General features: G+C 33.1%; 1 protein-coding gene across 1 annotated transcript in view; it reads right to left on the bottom strand.

Moving 5' to 3' along the window:
• Positions 1 to 2,351: 2,351 nt before the first annotated feature.
• Positions 2,352 to 11,540, bottom strand: part of LOC119607405 (LIM/homeobox protein Lhx4) — a 30,975-nt gene continuing 21,786 nt past the window's right edge. Inside the window, exon 8 of the transcript XR_005231726.1 lies at positions 2,352 to 2,372. The gene's annotated coding sequence lies outside the window, so the exon portion shown is untranslated. The remainder of the gene's footprint in view (positions 2,373 to 11,540) is intronic.

Here is an 11,540-nt window from a genome sequence, read left to right as displayed (position 1 = left end):
TTGATTCTGTTTAACACTTTGTTTTTATACCCTCCACCACCATCAGCGGTGATAGAGGGTATATATAAGTTTGTCATTCCGTGTGTAACACCAAAAAATATTCATCTGAGACCCAACAAAGTATATATATTCTGGGTCCTTATGAAATTCTGAGTCGATTTAGCTATGTCCGTCTGTCTGTCTGTCTGTCTGGTTAAAACACGCTCACGTTAAAACTAAGCAAATGAAATCAACCAAATTCACTGAGAATATTCATTGTTTTCCTAAGCAGTTTGGTATTGAAAATCAGCAAAATCGGTCCACAACGTAAGAAGTTATGAGTAAAAATTTCAGACTACCTCAAAAAAATTAAGTTTTTTTCCCTAATTCCTGAGTAGTTTTCTCAGAAACTACCAAAGATAAATCGACAAATTTTGTCACAGATTATTTTTTCCATCTATAGATTAATTATGTTTAAAATTGTAACAATCGATCCAAAATTTCCCATAGCCCCCATACAAAGGTACATATTCCCGGAAATTAATTTATCGTTAATAACTTCCTCAAATATATCGGTATCAACACAAAATTTTGTACATATTGACATTATATGAACAGGAATCAAAACTATCGACTTAGATCTGTATCGGTCCACAATTGGTCATAGCTCACATATAAGGTCCACTTTCGAAAATCACTTAAATGAACATATTTTATTGATAAATAAAGCTATCGGGATAAAATTCGACATGAATATGTTTTGTATATACATAAATCATTCTACGGAATTGTTTTTCGGATCGGTCCATAATTGGTCATAGCTCCCATATAAGGTTCACATCCGAAAATCACTTAAACGAGCATAATTCATAGATAAATAAAGCTATCTGGATAAAATTCGACATGAATGTGTTTTGTGTGTATATAAATTACTCTACGAAATTTGTTCCGGATCGGTCCATAATCGGTCATAGCTCCCATATAAGGTCCACATCCGAAAATCACTCAAATGCGCATAATTCATTGATTAATAAAGCTATCAGGGTAGAACTCGAGGGGAATATTTTCTGTATATAGATATAAATCATTCAGTGAAATTTTTTCCGGATCAGTTCACAATTGGTACTAGCTCCCATATAAGGTCCACATCCTAAAATCACCTAAACAAGCTTAATTCATTGATAAATAAAGATATCGGGATAAAATTCGATATGAATATGTTTTGTGTATAAATATTAATTACTTTACGAATTTTTTTTCGGATCGGTCCATAATTGGTCATAGCTCACATATAAGGTCCACATCCGAAAATCACCTAAATGCGCATAACTCATTGATAAATAAAGCTATCAGGGTAAAACTCGACGTGAATTTGTTTTGTATATATAAATTATTCGTGAAAATTTTCCACATCGGTCCATAATTGGTTACATTCCATATAAGGAATTTTTTCAGCATCGGTCCATAACTAGCTCCCATATAAGTTTCACTTCTGAAAACCACTTAATACCACATAATTTATTATTAAACTCGACATGAGTATGTTCTGTGTATAGATAAATCATTTTGATTATTTTTTTTCGAATTGGTCCATTATTGGTCATAGTTCCCATATAATTTATCGGCAGGATCGCAACATAATAGGTCGAAGAATAATCGGTCGATATCTGAAAATCACTTAATACAAATTTTTCTGGGCCTAATCAAAATTAGTTACATACATACATACATGCATAAATAAGTTACAAAATGATAAATAGTATCTTAATTACGGAAACAAAACATGTGCCGGGTTTTACAGTTCTCCATAAGGAAAATAAAGTACTTTAGTACTTAGTATGTACTTTGATACTTAAGTAAAATTTATTTCTTTAGTATAAACTATAAATTCGGCCCTATAACTTTAACCATTTATAACATATTTATTTTGGGTTTTAATAAAAAGTAGTTTGCAGGTGGAGGGTATTTAAGATTCGGCAGTGCCGAATATAGCATTCTAACTTGTTCTTTTAGTAAAATCCTACGACCAGGCAAGTTCATTTGTGTTGTGGAACTATGAACAGTTGTGACAGTTTGCCCGTTAACGAGTAGTTCCCCGAGTGATCAACCAGACTAAGTCTATTAATTTTCGTTTATGACCACGTTGTGATCGTCATATGCTAGTTATAGATGCAATTCCAACGGTAAGTTGGTCTGACTTATAGTTAAAACCTGTAAAAATAAGAAAAACAAATAGCTGGTCTATGATAAGTTTATCTGATACAAGTAAGTTTTATATCTAATCAATTGAATTAGATAAGTTTATTATTTATTACTTACCGGTTTGAATCTTAATTTGGTCCAAATTGCTTCGCCTTTAGCCTTCCGGCCCAGGTCACATCTGAATTTCTAAGCTGTGGAAGAGAAACAAAATAAAATAAGTTAAATAATTTAGTTAGTTTCTTTTGGTAATCTTCTAAAAGGGCAAACTGAATTTCAAGCCAAATACAAATTGTTTTTGTTTACGATTCCTTTTAAAAAATTACACTTTCTGTTATTATACCCTTCACCACCATCAGTGGTGATAGAGGGTATATATAAGTTTGTCATTCCGTGTGTAACATCAAGAAATATTCATCTGAGACCCAACAAAGTATATATATTCTGGGTCCTTATCAAATTCTGAGTCGATTTAGCTATGTCCGTCTGTGTAAAACACGCTCACGTTAAAACGAAACAATATAATTTAACCAAATTCACCCAAAATATTAATTATTATCCGGTATCGGGAAAATTATGAATCAAAATTTAAAACAACTCCGAAAAAATAAGCGTTTTTTACACATTCTGATGTAATTTTCTCGAAAACTATGCGAGATAATTAAAGTCATCATACATTCGTTTCTACACAAGATCTTGATTCTTGCTGAAAATTGTCAGAATCGGTCCACAATTTCATATACCTTCCATACAAAAGTACATATTCCCGGAAAATGGGTTTTTTGTTAATAACTTCCGTCAGAATGTCGATATATTCACAAAATTTTATAAATTAAAATCTTATGTCAATAGAATTCATTCAGAGAAAAATTTTTCTGGATCGGTCCATAATTGGAAATAGCTCCCATACAAGGTCCCCTCCCGAAAATCACTTAAACGCACATAACTCATTACTAAATTAAGATATCCATATAAAATTTGGAATAAGTATTTCTCATATGCACAGAAATATTACTGTGCAAGTTTTTTCCGATCAGTCCATAATTGGTCATAGCTCCCATACAAGGTCCCCTCCCGAAAATCACTTAAACGCACATAACTCATTACTAAATTAAGATATCCATATAAAATTTGGTACAAGTATTTCTCATATGCACAGAAATATTACCATGAAATATTTTTCCGATCGGTCCATAATTGGTCATAGCTCCATAGAAGGTCCCCTCCCGAAAATCACTTTAACGCACATAACTCGTCAAGGAAAATCAAAGAGAAACAAGACGACCCTCAAACTGATAATAATAGTCCAGCTCAACAAAACAACCCTGATATAGCCACTACTTCTGCTACTACACGTCCTGCTGTTACACGCTCTGCTGTTACACCTTCTGCTGTTAAACCCACTGTTGCAAATCCCTTCGGTTCATCATTAATACAAATCCCAAACGCTAATGTTATCTATGGCCCCGAAATTGATGCTGCTTCATCTATACATAATAATCCTGCTCCTGTTATTTCTGATACATCCAATCAATTAAACCAACATAATCTAAACTATGCTGAAGTTGTTACGAATAACGGAATAAATCCTATTGATAATAGAGAATTGAGAGTTATTCCACCGAAAAAACATATCTTCATATCCCGTTTTGCATTTGATACTTCTGCCGAAGACATAAATTATTACATAAAATCCAAACTCAATCAAGATGCTGATATTAGTGTTTACAAATTTAATTATTCGCAAGCAAGGAGTATAACATCTTTCAAGATTACTGTTCCGTTTGATATTTTTAACTGTATAGTTAATGCGTCATTCTGGCCAAACCACGTTCTAGTTCGGGAATACGAATACAATCAACGGTCAAATAATATTGCACACCTTCCACCTCGTCAAGTAATGAACCAAAAAAACTGATTAAAATTATTGATAACCAACTTTATATTATATATCAAAATGTGCGTGGATTAAAAACCAAATCGTCTAAGCTTTATCAAGATAGCTTTGGTTTCAACCATCATGTGTTCTGCTTTACTGAGACTTGGCTAAATAATACCTTTCTAAACTCAGAAATAATATGTGACAATTTTCAAGTTTATCGACGAGATAGATTTACAGTAACAACTGGTGGTGGAGTATTAATAGCTATCTCTAATAAATTTTCAGCCGAAGAAATAAAAATTAATTTACCCTCTAATATTGAGTTTATTGCAGTGATAATAAAACTTAACTCCATAAAAGTCTTCATTACATGTTCATACATACCTCCTCAATCAGACTTATCAATCTATCAACAACACATTGATGCAATAAAAATGGTGTCTCTTAAAACTAATACTAATGATTTAATGTTTGTTCTTGGTGATTTTAACTTACCACAAATAGCATGGCAATTTTCCACTGAATATAATAATTATGTACCCATAAGATCGGATGATATCAGTGATGATATTTTTAATAATTTCTCAAAATTATGTCTTTATCAAATTAACGGAATTTACAATATTTTTGGTAAACTGTTAGATCTGGTATTTGTAAATGAACCCAATGAATGTACAATAAATCGTGTTGAACCACTTACACTACCCGAAGATCGTTACCATCCCACAATTGAAATAAGCTGCAACATCCAGAATACTTATACTCACAATGATAAAAACACTGTCAAAAAAGATACACTATTTTGTTTTAAACGAGCTAACTACGTTGAATTTTGAAATTTTGTCTTTATATACATAATTGGTCATAGCTCCCATACAAGGTCCTTTTACGAAAATCTTTTAAACGCACATTACTCATTACCAATTAAAGCCATTGGCAAATTTGGCACAAATATTAGTTTGGTATACAAAAATTCTATTTCAAGATTTTTTCACGATCGGTCCATAACATGGGTGCGGTCGGTCCCATGCAAGTGTCCCTTCAGAAAATCACTTGAACACACATTAGTTATTACTAAATTACGATATAGATACAAAATTTGACTGAAATATAGCTTTTATGTACAGAAATTTAGCTTAAAGAATTTTTTACGATCGGTCTATAATTGGTCATATCTCCCATACTAGGTCCTGCCCCTAAAAGCAATGTAACCGTTTTTAACTAGTTGTATTATCAATTTGTGTAGAACAAAATTATATATGTATTTTGAAAATCATATGCACACATGAACATTAAATATCGTTAAAGCATATCTTAGGGCGCTATAAAAATATAAAAGAAAGTGGGGTTTGTAATGTTCAATAAATCTTGGAATTGTAACAGATTTAAGCTGTTTAAATCTTGGGGTTTTTCTATTTAAGACATGAGAATATATATTTCTACAAATATTTGATCAATTAAAAAAGTATTAATATAAAAGTAGCTGGTGGAGGGTATTTAAGATTCGGCTCAGCCGAATATAGCACTCTAACTTGTTTATCAATAAATTGCTTAAATACTTTGGAATTAACGTAAAATTCAACATAAAAGTTTCTTTGTGAAAAATAAATATACTCATACAAATAATGCCAAAAAATATACATATATTTTAATCCTGGAAATCATTATTTGTTTGTGTTTATTCCAGAGAACGGTTTGGACGCTTATTTTTTCGATTATGAATAAAATCGCATAAAACTAGCCTTGAAATGAAAATATGCACTAATTTAATAATGCAATGTACGGCACTATTCAAAACAAATGAGTGTAACGCAAAATGATGCTTGTATTGCTTGTCTTCTGTAAATGTCAACGAATACTCTCAAAAGCAACGAATACAAAACGATTGGTATGAATGGTTTCAATGCTGATTGAATAAGTTGTAAGAAAGTATAGTCGGGCGTGGCCGACCATATGATACCCTACACCAGTTATGAATATTAAATGTGATTTATTTTTCATAATAAAGCATTTATCTTCAATATTCCCTTGTTCCGATACATTTAAGCAATTTATGGATGAAAAACTAATTTTCTGAAAGAGGCTTTATATGGGGGCTAGGGGCAAATATGGACCAAGCCCGGTAAAATTTTGTGAATATATTTATATTTACATAATATTTTATTGTGCTGAATTTCATCGCGATATTTGTGTTTATAAGTTAATTTGGGACATTCAAGTAATTTTCTGAAGGGGACTTTGTATGGGAGTTAGGGTCAAATGGGGCCCGATCTTTATGAAATTTGGCAGGGTCATCAAGACTTCAATAAAAATTAGTTGTGCCGTATTTTATCGATATATCTGTATATTTAGCATAATTATGAGCTCAGAAGCCCTTTTCGGGGGGTTCTGTTCTATGGGGCCAGCCAGCCAGCCAGACGGACGGACAGACATAGCTTAATCGACTCAGAAAACGATTCTAAGCCGATTGGTATACTTTAAGGTGGGTCTAGGACGAATATTTTTGTATGTTACAAACATCAGCACAAATCCAATATACCCTCCCCACTAAAGTGGTGTAGGGTATAATTAACTTAACAATTTTTCCGTGTTTTTATACCCTTGATGGTGGGTATATTGATTTTGTCATTCCGTGTGTAACACATCGAAATATTGTTCACAGACCCCATAAAGTATATGTATTCTGGGACCTCGTAAGATTCTAAGACGATCTAGCTATGTCCGTCCGTCTGTCCGTCTGTCTGTTGTTGGCACGATAGCGTCCACAAAAAAAGAGATATTGAGATGAAATTTTTAAGTTAATTATGAAATTGAAAATTTGCAAAACGGTCAACGATTTCACATAGCCCCCATACAAATGTACCCTCCGGAATATTGTGTAAAAAGCTTCAAACATTCACAAATTCGTTGTTTTTGAAGCAAATGCCACAAAATTTCGCATAAGCCAGTTTTTTGACTTCCCAAATAAAATTCTGGATTATGGTGGATATAGGACCACAATAGGCCCTACCCCCCATATAAGGTCCCCTTTTGAAAATGACTAAAATGCTGATTACTGGCTTAAACACACGAATATAGCGATGAATTTCGACACATATAGTTTCCATGCAATCCAATATCCCTCCACCAAGCTATATGTGGATCGGTCCATAATTGACCCTACCCCCCATATGAGGTCCCCTTCATAAAATGACTTTAACGCTCATTATTGGCGTAAAAATGCGAGTATAGCGATGAAATTTGACATAAGTAAGTTCTGTATGGATGGAAATCTCTCCACCAAATTTTATGTGGATCGGTCCATAATTGACCCTACCACCCATATAAGGTCCCCTCCATAAAAGTACTTTAACGCTCTTTACTGGCTTAAAAATGCGAGTATAGCGATAAAATTTCACAGAAGTAAGTCTTATGTGAGCCAAAATCTTTCTACCAAATTTTATGTGGATCGGTCCATAATTGACCCTACCCGCCATATATGGTCCCCTCCATAAAATTACTTTAACGCTCATTACTGGCTTAAAAATAAGAGTATAGCGATGAAATTTTACAGAAGTAAGTTTTATATGAGCCAAAATCTCTCTACCAAATTGTATGTGGATCGGTCCATAATTGGTCCTACCCGCCCATATAAGGTCCCCTTCAGAAAATGACTTTATCGCTTATTATTGGCGTAAAAATACGAGTATTGAGAAGAAATTTGACATAAGTAAGTATCTTAGGAGCAAAAACATTTCCAGCAAATTTTATGTGAATCGGTCCATAATTGACCCTACCCCCCATATAAGGTCCCCTTAAGAAAATGACTTTAACGCTCATTATTTGCGTAAAAATACCACTATAGCGATGAAATTTGATACGAGAGCAAATCTCTCTATTAAATTTCTTGTGGATCGGTCCATAATTGATCCTAGTCTCTATATAAGGTCCCCTCCATAAAATTACTTTAACGCTCATTACTGGCTTAAAAATACGAGTATAGCGATTCACAGGAGTAAGTTTTATGTGAGCCAAAATCTCTCTACCAAATTTTATGTGGATCGGTCCATAATTGGCCCTACCCGCCCATATAAAGTCCCCTTCTGAAAAAGTCTTTAACGCTCATTATTGGAGTAAAAATACTAGTATAGCGAAGAAATTTGACAAAAATAAGTACCTTTCACACCAAATTGTATGTGGATCGGGCCTTAAATGACCCTATCCCCCATATAAGGTCCCTAACAGAAAATTACTTTAACGCTCATTACTGGCCTAAAAAACGACTAAAGCGATGAAATTCGATATAGTTTTGTATGAGCTAACATCTCTCTACAAAATTTTGTGCGGATCGGTCATAATTGACCCTACCCTTCATTTAAGGTCCCCACCAGAAAGTCACTTAAACGTCACCCATTAATGGACCAAATGGATAATGGATCAAAGTTTATTTATATGGCAGTGATTTGAAGGTGGGTATATAAGATTCGGCATAGCCGAATATAACACTCTTACTTGTTATTTATGGAATGAAGATAATACTTTCCAAAATTCATGTAAATTTCGCAAACAATCAGCAAAGATTGTTTTGCTCATTATAAAGACTTAATTGGTTTTTCGTGAAACAATTTTTTGAAAATATTGATTTTCGGTTAACCTGATTATCCCTTTTTTGGCTCGGTTAACCGGTTTAAAATATTTTTAATTTTTAGTATAAAATTGTATGTTTTGTTTGGTTTTTATACCCACCATCAAAAAAGATGGGGGGTATATTGATTTTGTCATTCCGTTTGTAATACATCGAAATATTGGTCATAGACCCACAAAAGTATATATATTCTGGGTCCTCATTAAATTCTATGACGATCTAGCCATGTCTGTCTGTCTGTCTGTTGAAAGCACGATAGAGTCCGAATGGAAAAAGCTAGAGGGTTGAAATTTCACATAAATATTTTTTATAGGCAAGGTTTGTTTGGTATTGAAAATGGGCAATATCGGTCCACGTTTTCGTATAGCCCCCATACAAGTGGCCCCTCAAAAAGCAGCTTTAACAGCCATATCTTGCTTAAAAATACAAATATAGCGAAGAAATTCGACATAAGTAAGTTCCTTATGATCCAAAATCACTATGCAAAATTTTGTGAGGATCGGTCCATAATTGACCCTACCCCCCATATAAGGTCCCCTTCAGAAAATGACTTTAACGCTCATTACTGGCTTAAAAATACTAGTATATAGATGAAATTCAACATAAGTTGTGTTTTGTTGCTAACGTTCAAAGGCAATTTCATATAAATTTAAAATTTATAAACGTTAGGAGTTAACGTGTAAAATTATACAAGTTAATTTTAACGTTGATAAAAGTGCTACCAATTCAAAAATAAAAATACAAATATTAATGTGTTTATGTCAAACAATAAAAAAATATTTTAAAATAAAATTTAAATCAAAGAAAATTACCAAATAAAAAAACCTTTTCAAGAAATTGTAAATAATTTCAAGATTTAGCAGATTTCTTCTGTGGAGTGATGCCAAGTCAGGTAATGTTCGTTTTGTTGCTAACTTTAAGCGTTAACACACATTGATAGCAACAAAACACAACTATAAGTAAGTTTCATACGAGTCAAAATCTATCTAAAAAATTTTATGAGGATCGGTCCATGATTGACCCTACCCCCAATATAAGGTCCCCTTCAGAAAATTACTGCAAATACGAGTGTAGCGATGAAATTCGACACAAATAAATTTAATACGAACCAAATTCTGTCTACCAAATTTTATGAGGATCGACCTATAATTGACCTACCCCCTATATAAGGTCCCCTTCAGAAAATTACTTTAACGCTTATTAAATGGCCTAAATGTACGAGTATATAGATGAAATTCGACATAAGTAAGTTTCATTTGAGTCAAACGAGGTGTGATGGTGGGTATAAAAGATTCGGCATAGCCGAATATAACAAACACTCTTACTTGTTTATTGTGATAAGTATTATGACATTTATATAAGAATGTTAATATCATTTTTCTTGTTTATGAATATAATGCTAAATTTTTTGCATAAATGTTTTTTTATACCCACCATAAAAAAAGATGGGGGGTATATTGATTTTGTCATTCCGTTTGTAACACATCGAAATATTGGTTATAGACCCACAAAAGTATATATTCTGGGTCCTTATGAATTTCTAAGACGATTTAGCCATGTCCGTCCTTCTGTCTGTCTTTTGAAAGCACGATAGAGACTGAACGGAAAGAGCTAGGGAGCTGAAATTTTGCATAGATACTTTTAGTTGATGCAGTTTGTTTGGTATTGAAAATGGGCAATATCGGTCCACGATTTCGCCTAGCCCCCATATAAAGGCTCCTTCAGAAAATGACTTTATCGCTCATAACTGGCTAAAAGAAGCTTCAATATCGGCGAAATTCGGCACAAACATGTCTTATTAGAACTTTAATCTCTTTGTAAAATTTTATAAGGATAGGCCCATAATTGACCCTACCCCCCATATAAAGTCCCCTTCAGAAAATGACTTTAACGCTCATAAGTGTCTAAAAGAAACATCTATAGAGTTGAAATTCGACATATTTTATAGGAACTTAAACCTCTTCGTAAAATTTTATAAGGATCGATCCATAATTGACCTTACCCTCCATATAGGTCCCTTTCAGAAAATGACTTTAATGCTGATATCTGACCATAAGAAGCATATATAGCAATAAAATTCGACATAAAAAAGTTTTATGGGAATTAAATACATTTTCTTAAATTGTATGAGGATGGGTCCATAATTGACCCTGAAGGTTCCCTTCAGAAAATGACTTAAACGCTCATTACTGATGACATAAACAAGTTTCGTATAAGCCAAAACCTCTCTACAAAATTTTATGAGGATCAGTCTATAATTGACCCTTCCCCCTATAAGATCCCTTTCAGAAAATGACTTTAACACTCATTACTGACTCAAAAATTCGATTGCAGCAGTGAAATAAACAAGTGCTAGTCAAAAACACTTTATCAAATTTTATGGGGATCGGTCTATAATTGATCCTACCCTGCATATAATTTGCTTAAAATTACGACCTAGGCGATGAAATTCGAATAAAAAACTTCTTTACGAAACATAATTTATGTATAAAAGTTTATAAGGATCGGACTATAATTCACCCTTATATAAGATTCATTCCAGAAAATGACTTTAACGCTCATCTATGGCTCAAAAGTTCTTCCAAATTACGGCAGTTTTATAGGAACTGAAATATTTCAACTGAATTTGATGAGGATCGGTCGATAACAGATCAAATCCCCATTAACGGTTTCCTTCAGAAAATTACTTTAAACCTCATTACTGAATTAAAGATACGAGTACAGCAATGAAATTCGATACAAATAATTATTGTATAAACACACGAGGATATGTCCATCTACGTCCTCTTCCAAATATTTCCCTGATGTTCATTCATAGATCTAATAAATAAGAAAATTGCTTCGATAATATCAAAG

The sequence above is a fragment of the Lucilia sericata genome, unplaced genomic scaffold (assembly GCF_015586225.1).
Source record: "Lucilia sericata isolate MDLA Ls3-8-SP2 unplaced genomic scaffold, ASM1558622v1 Contig000691F_arrow, whole genome shotgun sequence".
NCBI classification, from domain to species: Eukaryota; Metazoa; Arthropoda; class Insecta; order Diptera; family Calliphoridae; genus Lucilia; species Lucilia sericata.
The sequence above is the reverse complement of the archived record's forward strand: the minus strand, read 5'-3'. Positions and strand labels throughout refer to the sequence as shown.